The following is a 19,428-nucleotide window of genomic DNA, read 5'->3' on the forward strand; positions in this document are numbered from 1 at the left end:
CGGATTCCACTGCTAACCACTATTCATCTTTGCTCATACTTATTAGTCGTGCTAATTTATATTATTCAATACAATGAGAAAATATCAGAAGGGTGTTTCTGTGTGTGGATATTGTAGTAATTTTAACAGTTGAGATCATGAATCTCGTCAGGTGGGGTTGTGGATGTGCACTGCTAAAGAGTCCCACAATAAGACAAAGCAGTTGTCCAGTGTTTCTACGTTTTCCATGATGGTCTAACTTCAATTGACTCATGATCCTAACCATGAAATACACTGAGAAGTGTTAAAAGACTTTACAAACTAAATAATTAGAACATTTAAAATAAAGTCTGATATAAGTTTAGATGAACTGATGTACTTGACTAGTTTGGTAATTACTAAAATATTTATACTTTTTCTATTAACATTATTAAAATGTATGAAAACTGTAATTATTACTAAAGATTGAATATATTCTTCTCAAATTTTATTAGATTTATATAAATTTCATAACCACTATCTACCTTTGCTTATAGTGCTTGTGAATTAAGGCAATATCGAGGCAATTTACACGATATGCACATATGCGAATATCAGGCTGATCAACTGCAGTCTTAAACCATAATGGGAAGATACAAGCAAAACTGTACCAAGTGAATCTACTTAACAATAGTTTGGATTATTTACATAACTACAAACCCAAGTGCATTATAACAGAAACTGAATATCTTTTGCTTGACAGCTGAAAAATTATATTTGGTTATTTTTTTCATATTAGCAAACTATTTAACAGTTTATCTTTCAAGTATACAATAGACTATCAACAGATTTTGTTAATTGTGTAGTTTGCCAGTATAAACTGATTGGTCATTCTCAGATTAAATAGTAGTTTTGCACAATGCGTAACTGAATCAAGTAATTCTAAATACTTCCAAATTATTTATACAACGTTTTGTTTTGAAACAATGTACGGTAGTTTAAGTCACGTATTCAAGACCCTTATCACAATATCGAAATGCATTAGAATTGAGAAATAACCTCTATATAAAACACATGAAGTTTTGGCTTATAAGTTTAATTTCTAAATATTCTATCATATACTTTTGTAATGAACGAGAACACAAGTAGGAACAATTGAATGTTTTTCAACAAAAAATTACAGAATCTCTTAGTAAAATTTGAGAACCATACAGTAGATATTTAACTTGCAAACTGTCAATCAGTTGTCCCAAACTTCATTGTTCTTTCGTTTTCATACCAATCATTCTTTGTTCTCGTTCTTTTTTCGATCTTCTTAACTTTCTTCCACCAGACATTTTCACTTTTTATTGATGATACATACTACTTATATCTATCGACATCAGTAGCACACACCACATTATCATTCTTCTTTTATATTTGAAATACTCTCTGATGTTTTATAGTCAATGTATGTGTAGTTAAAATTTAACGTTCATTACAATTTTTATAGTTAATTTCGATGGTAAGTGTTTTTTAAATCACCATGTTACTTATATCTTTTATTTTTCATATGTTGGATTGATTTTTCATCTTTCTGGAATAGTCTGAACTGATTAAGTAATTGACCCAAACCTTTGACGTTAAACAATACAATCATGATTTTAGAAGCTAATTATATTTTCAGATTTTTACAATTAAAATCTTGATTCTCAAGGGGGGGCACTATTATCCCGTTTGTATTTCATAAATGAACTATTTGTTATAATGAAGCATGTAGTCTTGAATAAAAGGATTGTATTTTATTAATTACAATGATTAAATTTCAAGTGAACATGGAAATCAAACACAGAAACAAAGAGAATGAGGCTTAATCTGTAAAGAGTAATCACTGGTGTATTACTGTCTAACAACAATGACTAGTACAAAAATTGCATTTTACACAGCAGACCAACTTTAACCAGACAATAATTCAGAACTAAGACAAACTTGAGAGCTATTTTAACTTAATATAGAATTTCTCATGCATAACCCTACTAATGAGCAAATTCAAAACTTTCAGGGATTGAAAAGTGTGCGTTACCTCACTAATCACCTTCCAAGCTAATCGAGACTTGTATGAGATTAAAACTTTACTGAAAAAAATTGAATAATTTGTTGAACCACATCACTCACATTAACTCTGTTATATTCTAGGAAGTAAAATGTATTATATCATATATGAAAATACCAGTTCTAAGTACTAATAATAATGATCATTTAATATTAATGCGAAAGTGTTGAGAAATATCAAGTTTGTACTGCAGTGAAAACGAAGGTGATCTTGTAGTTACGTCACCTTCTAAGCTTATTTGATTTTCATCTACTACTTATTCAAGACAACTTTATACTTACAGCATTTATGAATGTGACAATGTGCATTATATCAATAATTCTGTACTCTAAACTGATGTCATTTGTGACTATGTATTTTGTTTATAGTTTATACCATGCATTATTATGAGCTCTATGACAAATTTTTCCATGAAAATAATTTATAAATTTGTTATAGTCCAAAGCCGCCAATTAGAAGCAGCGAATTATCGATCGGACCAAGAACGCGTGAAACACGTGCGAGCAGCCTAAAGTCCTGATTGGTCCTGCTTTCCACCTAGCCCAGCCAGTTAAGTCCCGAACACCAGTGTCAGCCTCTGCAATATGAATCCTTATATTCCAAACATACTGAGTTTATATACCAATCAAACAGACCACAACGTGCCATAAAATAGAAAATAACATTTGTACAAAATTTGGTCAAATGTGGCTGTGAATGTGTGAGGTAGTGACAAGGGCGGCCTGCTTGAGCATCTGGGCTACCTGTTCCTGTCATCTAGATATTTCAACAAGTTATCTATTTTTGTTTGTTTTAATATATCATTATGTTTATTAATCACATAACCTATTCTGCTGCGTTTCTGAAAAGTGTACAACCTTTCGTTGTCAAAGTTACAAAAAACTCAATAAGAGACAATGTGGTTGCATAAAATATACAGCGAAAAGAATGCACATTATTCAGATGTCACTCCCTGAACTGCTAACATCTAACTGGCGATCACTCAATATTTATCGTCAGTATCGATCAAGCAATAAGAAAAGGGAACTTGTTGAAATACTTTGTGCTGAGAATTCTCTATTGTACCAAAAATATAGTATTGAATAAAGCTGATGATAATAACAATGATAATAACAATAGACAGGGCATAATTCAAGAATGGTAAAACGTATAATAATGGTTCATAGGTCAAAATAAAGCTTGTAATAAGAAAGACATGAATATGAATGGTTTAGTTATTTAACAATTATACGATAAGAATATACGTTTAGTATTGGTCCATAAAAGGATTCCAAAGTTACCATTCATTATGTTTCTCGAGACCTAACAAAATTGCACATTTTCGAATAATGTACCATTATTTGTTTTAAGTATTACTTTTTTAAATAATTGAATTCATGAGTCAATTGAAGCTAGACTATTATGGAAAAGCTGAAAGCACCGGAAAGCCGTTTATTCCTAGTATGGGACTCCGGCTCAGTGGTCTAGAGGTTTAATGTTCTTGCGTGAAACCTATAGGTCCTGGACTCGAATCCCGCGAGCGGGATCGTGGAGGTGCACTGCTGAGAAATCCTATATTAGGACGAAACGGCCGTTCAGTGTTTCCACGTTTTCCATAATGATCTAGCTTAAACTGATTCATGAATTCAACCAATAAATTCCTATAATATCCACAAAACTCTTCTCTGATTATTACTTTTCTATTTTGTATTTGTTTAGTCATGACTGTAGAATGGTGTATATCGAGTAATTACTACGAAATGTCGAATCATAAGAATCATTTCATTAACTTAAGATGATCAAGATCATTTATAAAAATCATTCTATTTTTTTCTCTATCTAATAAACGTGACAATGTAAATGATTAACATTTACGTAGGCAATATTTAATGCTTAGTTTGGAGAGATTTTATTGGTTAACTAATAATTAAATAATATAATTGACTAATCCATTGAATAAGGTAGCTTACAATAACTATGCTAAGTATTTAATTAGTAAATGTTGTCAAATAATGAAATAAATTACAAAAGATAGTTTAGTGTTGATGACACATAGTTACGAAGGCGTATAGTATAAGAAAAAGTACCTTTTTGTTTCTTGACTGAAATATCAATTAAAACTATCCAACTGCAGTATAAGTTATAGTGTAAGAAATGAACATATATGACTGTATAGTTTGTTAATTGTTTTAGTCACAAACATATATTACTTAAGGAATCATTGAAAAATAGAGAATAGTGAATAATTAAATGAGAATTAGTCAATTCTTCTTTTTCATTTTTTAATTCAATAAATCAGAAGCATTATGAGAGTCTTAGTATCTAAAGGTTTTGAGTCAGATTCCTAGTAAAACTATAGATACACACTGTTGTAAAGTTCAAGACTAGAATGAAACAGCTATGTAATATTCCATCAATCTCAAATTTTTGATTGAGATCGTGAACCGAATGATGTTAGACCACCATTGAAAACCTGGAAGCACTGGACGGTCATTTCGTCCTAGTATCGGACTCCTCAGAAGTGCCGATAATTATTGATAACCAACATGTTCTCACTAGTGACTAGCTTCGTGAGGGAATTCTTGAAGTTCTAGTGTAAAGCTATTTCGTGTCGGGTAGAGATAGGTATCCACCTCAGTACATGGAAGATAGTTGCTCAATTTCGTGGATTGGTTGAGGCTAGACATTAACACCGGTGGATGCCAACCAGCTCAGTGGTCTAGAGATTAAGCTTTCGCGCGCGAGAATGAAGGCCCTAGGTTTGATTCCCGCCAGCGGGATCGTGGATGCACACTGCCGAAGAGTCCCACAGTAGGACGAAACGGCTGTTCAGTGCTTTCATATTTTCAATGATGGTCTAACATCAATCGGTTCATGATCTCAGTCAAAATCTTTGTAATCTCCACAACCCTATACTGATAATTTGAATTTTATTCTCCAGCTAGTTGTTGTATTCCGAAGTAAAATATGCCTAATAGTCAAATGAAAAAATTGGTTTCAGTTAGTTGAAAATAAATGACTTTCAATTCTTACTTGGTTGACAGAAATTATTCCACAAAGACAATAAATCATAGTTCCATTAAAATGAGGTTTTAAAAGGTTAGTAATTATTGAAAAATGTCAATTGATTCTTTTCTCATTGAATAATAGTGAAATTTTTAACCAAAACTGGTGACGATATAAAATAATGATTCAATGCTTCTTTTATCACTGACACTTGTAAGTTATACAGGGTATTTTAAGTAGTACAGTGAAATAATTTTGAATAGAGCAAGAACAAAGATTGAAACCCTATATAAGATTCAAGAAAGGGAGAACAAGAAGACATTAATGAACAACAGACGAACAAGAACAGACAAAGTCAAGGCATAAGCTAACTACACTGAAGCAAACAAACAAGTGTAAAAGAGCATTAGAGCCGACAAGCAGAGGTATGTAGAAGACCTGACAACGAAAAGCTGAAAAAGCTGTGAGAGAAATAAATGTGAAACAATTACATGACACGACGAAGAAACTAGCAGGGAAATAAAGTAAACTAGGGAGACCTATGAAAGACAAACAAGGCAGGCCAATCACTGAAATTCAAGGACAGTGAAACAGATAGGTAGAATACTTCGAGGAACTCTTGAATAGACCAACTCCATGGAATCCGCTAGATATCGAAGCAGCAGACACAAATGTTCCTATCAATGTCAGTCCATTAACGATCGAAGAAATCAGCATGGCCACTAGACAAATCAAGAGTGGAAAGCAGCAGGACCCAACAACATACCAGCTGAAGCACTGAAGTCAGACATAAAAGTAACTGAAAAGATGCTCCACGTTCTATTCAAGAAGATTTGAGGGGAAAAACAAGTGCTGACAAACTGGAAGGAAGGATATCTGCCAAAGAAAGTAGACCTGAACAAATGTTAAAACTAGGGGGATATCACACTACTATCAGTACCAGGAAGCGCTTTCAATAGAGCTGAACGAAATGAAAGATTTAGTGGATGCTCAACTTCGAAATCAACAGACCGGATTCCGTAAAGATCAGTCGTGCACAGGCCGAATTGCGACACTACGGATCATCGTTGAACAATCAGCTGAGTGGAACACGTCATTATAGATCAACTAAGAGAAAGCGTTTGACAGTGTGGTTAGGGGAACCTTATGAAACTTGATTCTCAGTTACGGTGTACCTGAGGAGACCGTCAACATCACCCGGAACTCATACGACGGACTACACTGGAAAGTCAGGCATGGAGGACAGCTGACAGACGCTTTTCAAGCGAGGACCGGAGTCAGACAAGACTGGTGACTTTCGCCCTTTCTCTTTCTTTTGGTGGTTGACTGGATTATGGAGACCTCCACATCTGAGGGGAAGCACGGCATTCACTGGGCAGGTTGGATGCGACTAGACGACTTGAACTTCTCAGACGACTTGGCTCTTCTATACCATGCACACGAACAAATGCAGATGAAGACAACTAGTGTAGCAACAGCTTCTGCATCAGTAGGCCTCAACATACATAAAGGAAAAGCAAGGTCCTCAAATACAACTCAGAGAACACTAACCGAATCACACTCGATGGAAAAGCTTTGGAAGATGTGGGAACATTCACGTACCTGGGAAGCATCATCGATGAACGTGGAGGATCTGATACAGGTGTAAATGCAAGGATTGGAGAAGCAAAGATAGCATTCCTACAATTGAAGAACATATAGAACTAAAAAAACCGTCAACCAATATCAAAGTCAACACAGTTCTACTGTATGGAACTTAAACTTGGAAAACTAATACAACCATCATCAAACATGTACAAGTATTTATAAACAATTGTCTATGTAAGATACTCAATATCCGTTGACCGCATATCATCAGCAACAACTCACTGTGGAAGATAGCAGACCAACTCCCAGATGAACAGGAAATTGGGAAAAGACACTGCAGGTGCATAGCACATACGTTACGGAAATCATCAAATTGCATCACGAAGCAAGCTGTAACTTGTAATGCTGAATGTAAACAGGGAGGAGTAAGACTAAGGAACACATGACTTCGGGAATCGGAGACAGACATCAAAATAACGAAAAAGCAACTGGAACGCATTGCTCAGGACATAGTTGGTTGGGGAGTACTGGTGTGCGGCCTATTCTCCCCGACGAAGGTTAACAGGCGTAAGTCAGTAAGTACGAACAAAGATTGGTGCAGTAATGCGAATTCATTTTATTTCGTTAGGTTCTCATCGGTTGCTTACAACCCATAATATTATAAAATCAACGTTATCACAGATATTGACATACTTATAAACACGAAAGTGATTAGAGATGTGTAGTGAATATTCCAATAGAGTTAATAAGATCATAAAAAATTGTTTGTTTGGGACAAATAAATAAAGTTTGCGAGGGAAAGTTCTAAAACGTTGAATTAGTGATTAGAACTCATGGAGTTAACAACATTAGAGGATTATGTAATGGAGTAACCGAAGACAAATTGATGGTAATAAAGAAAGATATGAATTGAGATCAGTCAATTATAACTTAAAGCAAAATGACAATGATGTAATCAAACTTCAGAAAAAATTGGAATCATAAATAATGTAATAAAAAGGATGTAATGTTACCAGAGTAAAAAAAGATTTATTACTGCTTCTTTCTGGATACATGGATCTGGTTTTAGACGTTTAATCGCTATCACCTCAGTAAATTTCAGATTATTGGAGTTTGATTGTTTGTTAATCAATTTAAAAGACTTCAATGTATTCACTTGATGTCCTGTATCAAGGAGGTGTTTCGACATCGCACTGTTGAATGTTTTTAATCAACTTTATCCTAGACTTTTTGGAATATGTTCTTTAAATCAGATGTAGGCTCTCGTTTCTGTTCTACCGATGTAACTACTTTGGCAGACACATGCGAATTTGTACACACAGTCGATGGTAACATGAAAGGGATACCTATCGATCTTTGATTGTGTTAAAGAACATGTTGTTTTGAACAAGACAAATAGTTCAGTTGCAGGGTAAGTTCGTTCCAAAGTAGTTTTTGGTCTTATGTTGATTGAACCTGTCACACCATGACCTTTAAATTTGAGTTGAATAAAAATAGGTTTTTTGTTTACTGTAGTTTTGCTGGGTTTTTATCTTCTCGTTTTGAATATTTCTCAATGATTTTCTATGGTTATTTGTTGTTTTTAAGCAGCTTTTCATACTCATCAGTTCCTCTTCTAATGTATCGGCAGTACATATTCTTTCTGTTCTGTAAAATAGTGTTTTAACAGGTGCCTTTTGTAACTGAGTGGACAAAAGCTATTGAAATTGAGATAAATCCCATTCCATTTGTCTTTTTTACAAACCGAACATTGGACCGTGTGATATCGAAAAAATGGGACTTTTTTCCTTTTCATGTTCCATAGTAAACTGGATATTTTTGGGGCTTCGGTGAAACGTTCCAGCAGATTTGTTGCATGTTGCTGATTATTACATATGATGGTGTCATCAACATGCCTTGAATAATACACCATTTCACCGACCGCTCCTTTGAGCTTGGTTCCTTTGAGATTGGCTATGAAAATATCTGCTAGGACAGAACCTAACGGACTTCCGATTGCTACACCATCCGTTTATCAGTATATAACATCACTGAATTAGAACTGAATATATTTTGTATACATGATTAACAGCTGTTTGAATTATGATGCTGGTAGAGGTAGAATATCAAAATGCTGGCAAATGATGTATATGATTTCGAGAAGTGGCATACTGGTAAACAATAATGTTAGATCAAAGGAAACCATAAACTTATCAGCAATATTTATGTGGTTCATACTGCTGGCAAATTCAAATGAATCTTTTAATGTGTACGTGGCTAATAGTTAACGGATTGGTTGTAACTTATCCTCTAACCATCGTGCAACATTATGGTAGGGTGAATTGATCATTGACAGAATAGATGTAAGTGTAACACCTTGGTTATGTATTTTAGGTAAACCATACATGTGGGCAAAAGAGACCTATGAGGTCGTAGGTTATTGTAAGTGGAATTACCAGTCATCTTATTCAGAAGATCCCTGAGTACATTCGTGATGCTTTTCTCACTTGAATCAGTTATGTCCTTGTTATCTTTATCTAACTTAAATCTCATATAGTCAAATAAAGCGGACTTCCTCTTAGAAACATAATCTGCTGTGTTCATTAGAACAACACCTGAACTTTTCTGATTGTAATATCATTACATCATCATTTCCCTTAAGATTTCACAATTCTGTCAGGTGGTCTTTGAAAAGTTTCGGCTGTTGTAAGAGTAAACCAGCCTTTTTTCTTTTCACTAACTGGATGCAAATTTTTTAACTGATCAAATAGATTCTAAAATTGAGTTTTTCTGTCAATTCTGTCTGCATCTATTTTTGGGATATGAAATTTAAGTCCAAACGACAAAGCTTCTGTTTTTATCTGATTCAACTTCAGTTTTGAAAGATCCGGATAACTATTGTACAAGTGTTCATTTGACAGGAAATATATTTATTGAGTATTAAGTTGTTATGATAACTGGTAGTGAGTAGTAATTTTATGGTTTACGTTATGAACTGAAGTTTATTAAACAATCATCGGAAACCAGTGAGTAACGGACAGATGTTTCGTTCCAGTATGGAGCTCCTCAGTCTTGATCATTTACGATCCCATCGGGGATCGAGCTCAGGACCTCCATGTCTTAGGATGAGCACTTTTTAGTCCCCGATGTTTGTTTAAATAAGACCAGTCTGTAACGTAAAATGAAGCTCAGCAATTCGCTTACACTAATGAATAATAAATTACTGATTGTTTATTTGTTAAATTAAAAGTAATTTATAGTCATTCTATTTTGGTCAATATTTTGTATATACGTTACAGCACTAAATTCCGTTTATACATGTATGTTATTGACAATATGTTCGGTGGTTCTGCACTTCTAAATCCATGTTATTTGAACAAAAATAATGGGAATTTAGCGAAGAAAATTTTCTTTTTGACGAAATCTAGACGATTATTCACAAAAAAGCATAAATCCCAATTATCTGATCTCCGGAGAAGTCAGGATTCAGTGCTCTGTCGCCCAGACAAATGTGCAGAAATTATCCATAAAGATCGTCATGATTATGTCAACAAACTATCCTCGACATTATCTAATCCTATCAACTTCTCCAAATAAACCATTCAAAAGATACAACTAAGAAAACGGAACAGATGTTAATTAAAATCCCAAGAAATATGAAAGATAAGTTTATGATCAATTGTGATCTCTACGAACATCTTAGACCGTCGGGTTCCGTTATACCGAGACTAAATGGACTCCTAATAACTCTCCGTATCATCTGATTGCTAAGTGGCTAGCTGATATTTTACAATCCATCAGAAATCACATCAATTGATATAACTCTCGACTCATCTGACTTTATCGACTTAATTAGAAATATCAATGCAAAAATCACAAAACTGATCTCATTGGATGTCACTTCTCTCTTTACAAATGTTCCATCCACAAAAACTATATGATTTTTATGTGACTATACTAAAAATAACAACCTTGATATTTGTATTCCAAAATATTATCTAACAGAACTAACGCTACGATGTACTCTCAATGTACAAACTAGATTTAATAATGATTTCTATAGACAAACAGATGGGGTTGCAATGGGTCCACCATTGGGTATCTTCTCGGCTGATTGTTTCATGGCCAATCGGAAAAATAGGGCAATTTAATCAATAGTTGACGGATTACATTTATATAAGAGATATATGGATGATACTTTCACCATATGTGAAGAAGATATGGACGTCAATGAAATTTTGAATCGATCCAGTAACTGTGATCACTCAATTCAATGGACGATGGAAGCAGAGGCGAACGGAAAATTTCATTTTATTGATGCCCGGTTGAAAAGAAGGTCCGACTGTTCCGTACAGAGATTTATATATGGAAAACCAACCTGGAATTATCAGTTTAGGAATTTCTATAGCTGGAAACACAAACTTAATTCACTCACTATCCTCAAGGGTCAGGTGAGTATGTTCTAACAACATGATGGATGATGAACTACTTCAGAGTCGACAGAAACTCATCACAAATGGTTATCTACCAAGATTTGTCGATAGGTATGTAACATCACTCATCCTTCCTTGACCCTAATCCACTTTTGTAGTACGTTTCGGTTTTTTTTATTTTTTGAATTAACATTTTGTACTTTTAAACCGTAATCAGTTATTATTACCTCTAAACAATTTTCCATGATTATTTTTCAGTTTTTATTGTTATGACCTTTACGTTCTTCGTTTTTCATATCTGTCAAGCGAACTAGTCAGCTGAAATTTAACAGAATTTAACATGAGTAGTTTAACTACTAACAAGTAGTTAAAATGGTTCTAACTATAAAACAAAAATTTAGGGTTCGCAAAATATTTAAGATTTATAGCAAACAATTAAAACTAACGGTTCCACGATCATAATTTATAAATTAAAACCAACTTTTGGTTAAGAATCAGTTCCCTAATATTTCAGTGACATCAGTTTCCCCAGTTAATTTTTTAGGAAGTCGACTTTTTAAAAATTACAACAGAACAAATAAAATGGTTTGAGTTGAGCATTAAATAAGATTATGTCGGTTCCAGTTCTTAGAATTAAAAAAATACAGGAGGGATATGAAGTAAAAATAACAAGAGCAGACGTAGCACTCAGAGATATCGAATGATAGAGTATACAGAGTATACAAGAAGAGAGATGATCAATCGGCCATTGTGATTAAATTTTAGTCATATCACTATTTCATTTACATTTATGCTCCGGTGAAGAAGCTTGTTTCTCCTTGCAGAATTGGAGTGACTGTCGTTGACTCAATTGGTTAGTGTTATATGGCTGTCTATCCATGGATATCTTTTCTTTAGATCATTTCTAATAATCATTTAACATTTTTGAACAATTATTTCTGTTAATGGGTTTCATGGAGATAAGTATGATTTGTTGCTGACTTTCGTCACATATCGATATCCGTCCTAGTAGCATCCAGTCACCAATTTTTTTTAAAATACTAGATTCCTCAATTGTGTCCAGTACATGGCAAATCGTTCGCTGTGGGATTTGAAGGTGTCAGGTTCGAATCATATCAACATTGTTTGTATTTAGTTATTAAGAGTCCCATACTTGCATAAAACAATCAAGCGTTTTTCTCTGTTTTTAATTGTATCCTAACTAATATAAATTCCTTAAAAAGAACTACCTATAATGAACTGACATCTTGTATTTTTATCATCTGTAATCCAATATTTAATTCTTATGACATCCACATTTTTATTAGTTGAGATCATGGGTCAACTGAAGCTAGACCACTATGGAAAACCTGAAAGCACTGGATGGCCGTTTCGTCCTATTGTGGAACTCCTCAGCAGTGAGCATCCACATTCAAATTTCCTAAAACAATAGTATCATATTTTCTTATTTATTTATCAATCCGTCATTAAATACACTGGTAACATTCACTTACATCGATGTCTTAAAATTCATATATTTCAGGAACAACAAGAAAATTTTTGCACTAGTAATATCTGCATAACATTTTCTTCAGAAGAGTGCAACCGTTCACCTAATTTTAAACGTTACCGTTAAGAAAAATGTCTAATTCCAAAATGATACTTATTCACTCATAATTACTTAATGGAGGATAACTAAAGAACATTCGACTAAGAAGAAGGTCCCAAATCTATTGTTCATTCATTGAATTTTTAATGGTACTCAATTGACTAAGCCAACTGTTACATGGAAAGCGTCGCCAATAGATTGAACAATATGGTTCTATATTATATTATTTTAGTATACTAGAATTCGTAAGTTTGATCAGTATAGACTCCTAGAACTGAGTCGTATACTTGTTAACCCATTGGAAACTCCACTCAACCAGCTGTTAGAATCGATAGTTAGGTTCTCCTAATTTTGTACTTATTTTGTCTCTCACTGTTATCGATCCTTTTTTATTATTAAATTAAGTGGATCTTGCTTGCTCATCGAATCATTTGCTCTTCCAGATTCGCTAACACGCCCTACCCTCGACATTCACCCAGCACATGATATACTTTTAGGCTAGACACAAGCCCATTTGTCAATAACATACTACTAAAACCTAACTGAATATCGTCTCTTTTCACAAACTCAAACCATTTAAGTAGTACTTTCGTCGTAGACTCTACTATTATGCTTCTCAGAAAGAGATGGAACCTTAACTACTATTAGATTTTTGATATTTTTGATTGATGTGATCATGATTTGAATTGCCAATCAATATTATATTAAGAACTATTAGTACGTACTTTATTTTATTCTTATACTACTTTTTAATGTATTTTACTTTCAGAGTAATTAATTCTGAACTTTAATAGGAAAACAACTTAATAGTTGATTTCATGAGTCATTTGGAGCTAGACCAGCGTGGGAAACCTGGAAACACTGGACGGTCGTTTCGTCCCGGCATGGGACTCCTCAGCAGTGTGTAACCACAACCCCGCCTCGTGGGATTCGAACCCAGGACCCACCGGCTTCGCGTTCGAACGCTTAACCTCTAGACCACTAAGCTGCCTGGCATCCAACGGTGTTAATGCCTAACTCCAACAAACCCACAAAATTGATCCACTCTCCACCATTGTCTCCAGTGAGTTACTATCTCACAACAGACCCAGTTGAACTCAACTGGTCACTGCTTCAATCGACTCGTGACGTCAACTATTAAATTACTGTAATATCCACAAAAAAACAATTGTAAAGTTCCCCAAGTATACTTATATAATAGTAATTGATCTGAGATGACCTAATATTATTTTTCAATTGCAATGAATTTCAGATGACATATTCACTGGTTGTAATACTTACTTTCACAATAAACAAAATAACAATAGAACTTTAATGATTGATAAAAATCAACAGTAAACATAATCTTTACTTTTATAGTTTGTATAATATCATGTATTATCATAAATAAATAGTTTAGGCGAACTTTTGAGATAAGATGGTGGTTGGAGGTAGTCAATAGGAAACCCTGGACCTAGGTTTCGTACTACTTGGTACTTGTCAGCAAGGTGTACGTGTAATCTTGAGAGAACTGATGCCCCCTGACAGATTCCATCCCATGTCACCCAGCTTGTTGACGAGTTTCAAGTAGCACGAAACCTAGGTCCACGGTTTCCGATTGACTACTTCCAACCACCATCTTATCTCAACATAATGCACGCAATATGGAGTCACCTAAACTGGTGACTAAATTGCAACTTGATCGATAGGATCCGATCTGCACTAAGAAGGACCTGACACACATTACATTGATCACCATCCAGTGACCAATCAATTGTAAAAACTTTTGAGATTTTTATTCTACAGAACAAGAAGTTTGAGAACTAAGTTGAGTTGTGAAACCTGTGTATAAGTCTTTGTAAATCAACGAATCACAGAACGCTATCTGACATCATTTTTATTTGAAGTCTGTAATAGACATTGTCACTAATGAAAGCCTTAAAAATTATCCAGAATCATAATTATAGAAAGAATAATACTGATATCTGTAATAATATTCATTGTAATATAATATTTAAAGTCATGTACATGTATATATACTAAACGATTTCACTATATTTTTGACAAGATTTAAAATGGATACAATTCAGTGGATACTAACTTTCATGATTATTAGTAGTACCAGTACTATTATTATTATTATAGTTGTCATTTGATTGGTACATCATAGTGTGGTTTAAGTGTTGATATTGACGATAATGATAATATTCATTTTGTATTGATGTAGCAATATCAAAGGGAAATTTTTTTATCGTCTACTATCCTACAAACAGTTTTTTTTCCATTGCCCTCTTATATTTTTCTTTATTAACCTTCCGCCCCCCCCCTCTTTGTGATAAATACATACATTCTCTTAAGCAACAAGTAGTTATTATCGATATGGTCAAATGAATTTGAAAATATTCTGTCTATTTTTTTTTGTTTGTTTGTTTGTCAATTTCATAGATTTTAATACTCATGGACAAGATTTAGTTCTATAGAGAGTCAGTTACATGAATAGTTATTTACTGTATACATTTATATTTGCGTATGTGATATAAAGTATCTTTATCATTTTGAATGTTCTATATGTATATACCGCTATACTCGCAAGTTTGTATGGGAGATTAAAGAGGGAGAGGGAGAGGGAGAGGGAGAGAGAGAGAGAGAGAGGGAAAAAACAATGTGACTAGAAAAGAATCAAAAGTATTTAATCAAATCTATTTAGATTAAAAACGTTACATCAACAAAAATATGCACTCATATACACAATGACTGTGTAGATGTTAAATGATGTATAACGAACAATTTACAAGAAGAAGAAGAAGGAGGAGGAGGGAAAAAAATAGAACTTTATTTATTCATTCTCTTTTTTTTCCTTAGCAAAAGTGAATTACATTGATTAAAACGTAAATGAAAAGAAAGGAAAAATTACATCTTTACTAAGTTAAATAAAAATTTAAGTATTTCTCTTTTTATATTGAAGAATTTGTTAGCTTAATGATAAATATATAATTATAATAATGTGGTATTACTGTAGTGAATGAGAACACAAGTGGGGACAGTCGAATGTATTTACAATTGATTGGTCACTGGATGGTGATCAATGTAATGTGTGTCAGGTCCTTCTTAGTGCAGATCGAATCCTATCGATCAAGTTGCAATGTGGTCACCAGTTTAGGTGACTCCATATTTTGTGCATTATGTTGAGATAAGATGGTGGTTGGAAGTAGGCAACAGGAAACCGTGGACCTAGGTTTCGTGCTACTTGGTACTTGTCAGCAAGGTATATGTGTAATCTTGACGGAATTGACGCTCCCGGATGGACTCGATCCCGTGTCACACAACTTCACAGTCAAAGACGTCACCATTGAGCTATCCGAGCAGCGACCGACCTACTGTATTTGGACACGATCCCGCACCCCGCGGGATCGTGGATGCGCACTGCTGAGGAGTCCCATACTAGGACGAAACGGCCGTCCAGTGCTTCCAGGTTTCCAACGGTGGTCTAACATCAATTAATTCATTATCTCAACCAAAAAACTTAACAATCTCCACAACCCCCATACTGATACTTCACTTTCGATTGATGACACATACGACTTATATCTATCGACATCGGTAGCACACACTACGATAGTATTTAAGATCTCTGAAACTCAGGTAGTGCGGATGTCAAAGATCTTGCCAGTAAATGTGATGAACTTAAGTTTGTGATGTATTGATGATTATCTTTAATTATTAGTAAGAATTTGCATTGTAGTGTCGGTTACTATGTTAAGCCCATATAACTGGACAGGCCATTTAATTTATTTCTCTTGAGTCTTGTTAATTATTCGCTTGTCAACCTTGACCGCTTTTATCTAAGCGTATGTATGTGCATTTCTTATCTTATTCATCACATATCTGTAACTTATTTTCGTCTGACAGTAAATATCAATTCACGCTCGATTAAATCAAGTTGGCTCACATGCCGTCGAAAATACCCTCATTTATATATTGATCGTACACTCACTTTGATCATTAATTAGGGTAAAATCAAGTCTTTGAAAATTGCCAAGAGTTATAACAAACTATATGCTGCATGTCATCCCACGTATAGTTCATGTTAATTTAATACAAGTATATCGTATCTTAAATAAACATTACATTGAAGTAAATCAATGTTGTAGTGAATAAAACAGCACACTGGAAAACAGAAACAAATACTACACTGGGTAATTATAATACTGAATTAAAAATGAAATTAATGTTAAAAAAGAAGTCACAACGAGTAAAACAATGTAAGTTTGCCTTTTTCATTTCGTCGTATCACAAATTTTATAATAATGAAGAATGACCATTTTTAAAGACAAGTAAACTATAGTGGAGGCCCGTTATTTTGTCGTCGTTTAGATCGGACGATGTTTGTTGACGGGCTCTCCACTTTAGTGGCCTAAGATCTGACTCCTATTAAATCGTATGAATGTTTGTTATCACCTATCCTCGTATATAATCATTGACTTTAATCGCGTTAGTCAATAACGGAATTAAATATGTCGAATAACGAGAATGGACTTGTGAGTACATATATTTTGCATATAAAGCGATTGGAATAGAGAGAAGAGAAACGACGTAAAGTGGAGATGGCTCGTAAGCCAACTCCCCTTTTAATCAATATTTATAGTTACACAAAAGTGAGTTACAGACATGTGATCAGTAATGGGATAAGAAGTGTACACACACCTAGGCGCTCATATAAAAACAGTCAAGATTGATAAGCGAATATATAGCAAGATCAGAATGTGACTCAAGTAGAATGAATAGAATGAGCTGTCCGAAACCTTGAATAAGGTATGTGGGCTTAACATAATAACCGACACTGCAAAACCATGATATTTTATATAGTTTATAACTTATTTTAAGTTCATACTATTTGTTAACCATTGTGTATGAGCTCATGATTATTATCATTACAAAAATTATGCTTATTATTATTAGCTTTATTCAATATTATATTCTTGGTACAATATAGAATTCTTAGCACAAAGTATCTCAGCAAGTATCTTACTTCTTAGTCGATCCTGACGATAAATATTGAGTGATCACCAATTAGATGTTAGCAGTCCAGTCAACCAGTAACTAAATAATGTACTTAAAATAACCCATCTTATTAAATAATTTACATTGTTTTCGATGCATATTACCAGCAACTACTATATCTCTGGGCTTGTTTGCAACTTGTACAGCGAAAAGTCCTAAACTTTTCATAAACACGCCGAAATGAGTTGTATGATTAACAAACATAATGGTGTGCTTAAACAAACAAAAATAGATAACTTATTGAAATATCTAAATGGCAGGAACAGGTAGCCCAGATACTCAAGCTGGCCGCCAAATTATGTTCAATACATATTTGTTATATAAATTTGTATATAATAAGCCTAGATATGTATTGAAGGATATAGCATACTCTCGTAATTAAATGTTCAAGGAAAAAGTTTCAATAGAAATATGACCATACATTTTCTTTATAAATACTGGCAATGATTAATTCAGATCTGAAAAAATGAAGTGCTCTTTATCATTATATATATATATATATATATATATATATATATATATATGGATTTTTAACACTCACACACACACTTGTTTTCCCTATGTGCTTGCTTCCTGTACGCTTGCGGATTTTACCCATCTTTAACAATAAACTCTCTATAATTGGTGTCCAGGTTTTTTAATAATCTCGAGTAAATCCATAATTTTATTAGGAGATTTAGCCTGCATTAAATAATCAGTTAATGGGATATTATTTATTGGAGTCAGATATAGAGGATACCAGCCTCTACAATATAATAGATGCAATGTGGCTCGCAGTGGAATCCATGATATTCGTTTCAGTCCTACTTGAGACTCATCAGTTGAATGTACCTGTATTTCAGAGTTATTCACTACGGAACTCGTGTCCAATATCATTCTTTTCATATGCCATCATATTGTTCACTTAGCTACTGAGTCCAGAGAGCCGCTCACCTGTGCAATGAGTATGAATTTTAATTTATTGGTAATGATTTTCATTATTCTGTTGTCGATATTTTGAATGAAATTTGATCAATCTTAGTTGGTATGCATGCCTTGTATACGGATTACGTCGATCTAGAATGAATGGAATGCGGTTAGTATTGCAATCCAGACAATTCTAAATTAAATTAATTTAGGGAATTGAAATATATATAGAATTTCAACAGATTAATAAAGAATTATGAACCTGAGGAGGGTAACAATGAAATCATATAAGTAGGTATATGATTCGCTTAAAATTACATTGAACTGTGTTGATATACAAGTCATAAAAACAAATAAGAGTCCAGTATGATTGATATATCCTTCAGTACATCGTACATTCAAGCACACATCAACTTGTCTTAAAAATATTTCAGTGTGAGATGCTTCAGGTGTATTTCCATTTGTTCAAAGTCGGAAATGTTTCATTTGATTAGAAAAGTACTAATAAGATTAACAATTCAGGTAAGGAGTGATATAATGATTAAACTGTTTGACTTTCAACCAGGAAACTTAATCTAACCCTCAGTCATTTAGATAATATCACTAAACTTCATATTACGAAATGTTATTCAACATTAAATATGCTAATCTGTACTCGGTAAGTAATTTAAGCTGGAAAAAAATTACACAAGCAATAACAACAACAACAACAAAAAGAGACCTTGTTTATCACTCTTTTTTCCAAATCCCGAGATAATAATATTATGTCTAAAACACAGTCAACACTTAATAAAAAAATTTTGATAATAGAATCTAAATGGAAAATTTAGATATTTAACGTTCTCATAAATCAGGCGCGA

The sequence above is a fragment of the Schistosoma haematobium genome, chromosome 2, assembly GCF_000699445.3.
Source record: "Schistosoma haematobium chromosome 2, whole genome shotgun sequence".
In the NCBI taxonomy this organism is placed as follows: Eukaryota; Metazoa; Platyhelminthes; class Trematoda; order Strigeidida; family Schistosomatidae; genus Schistosoma; species Schistosoma haematobium.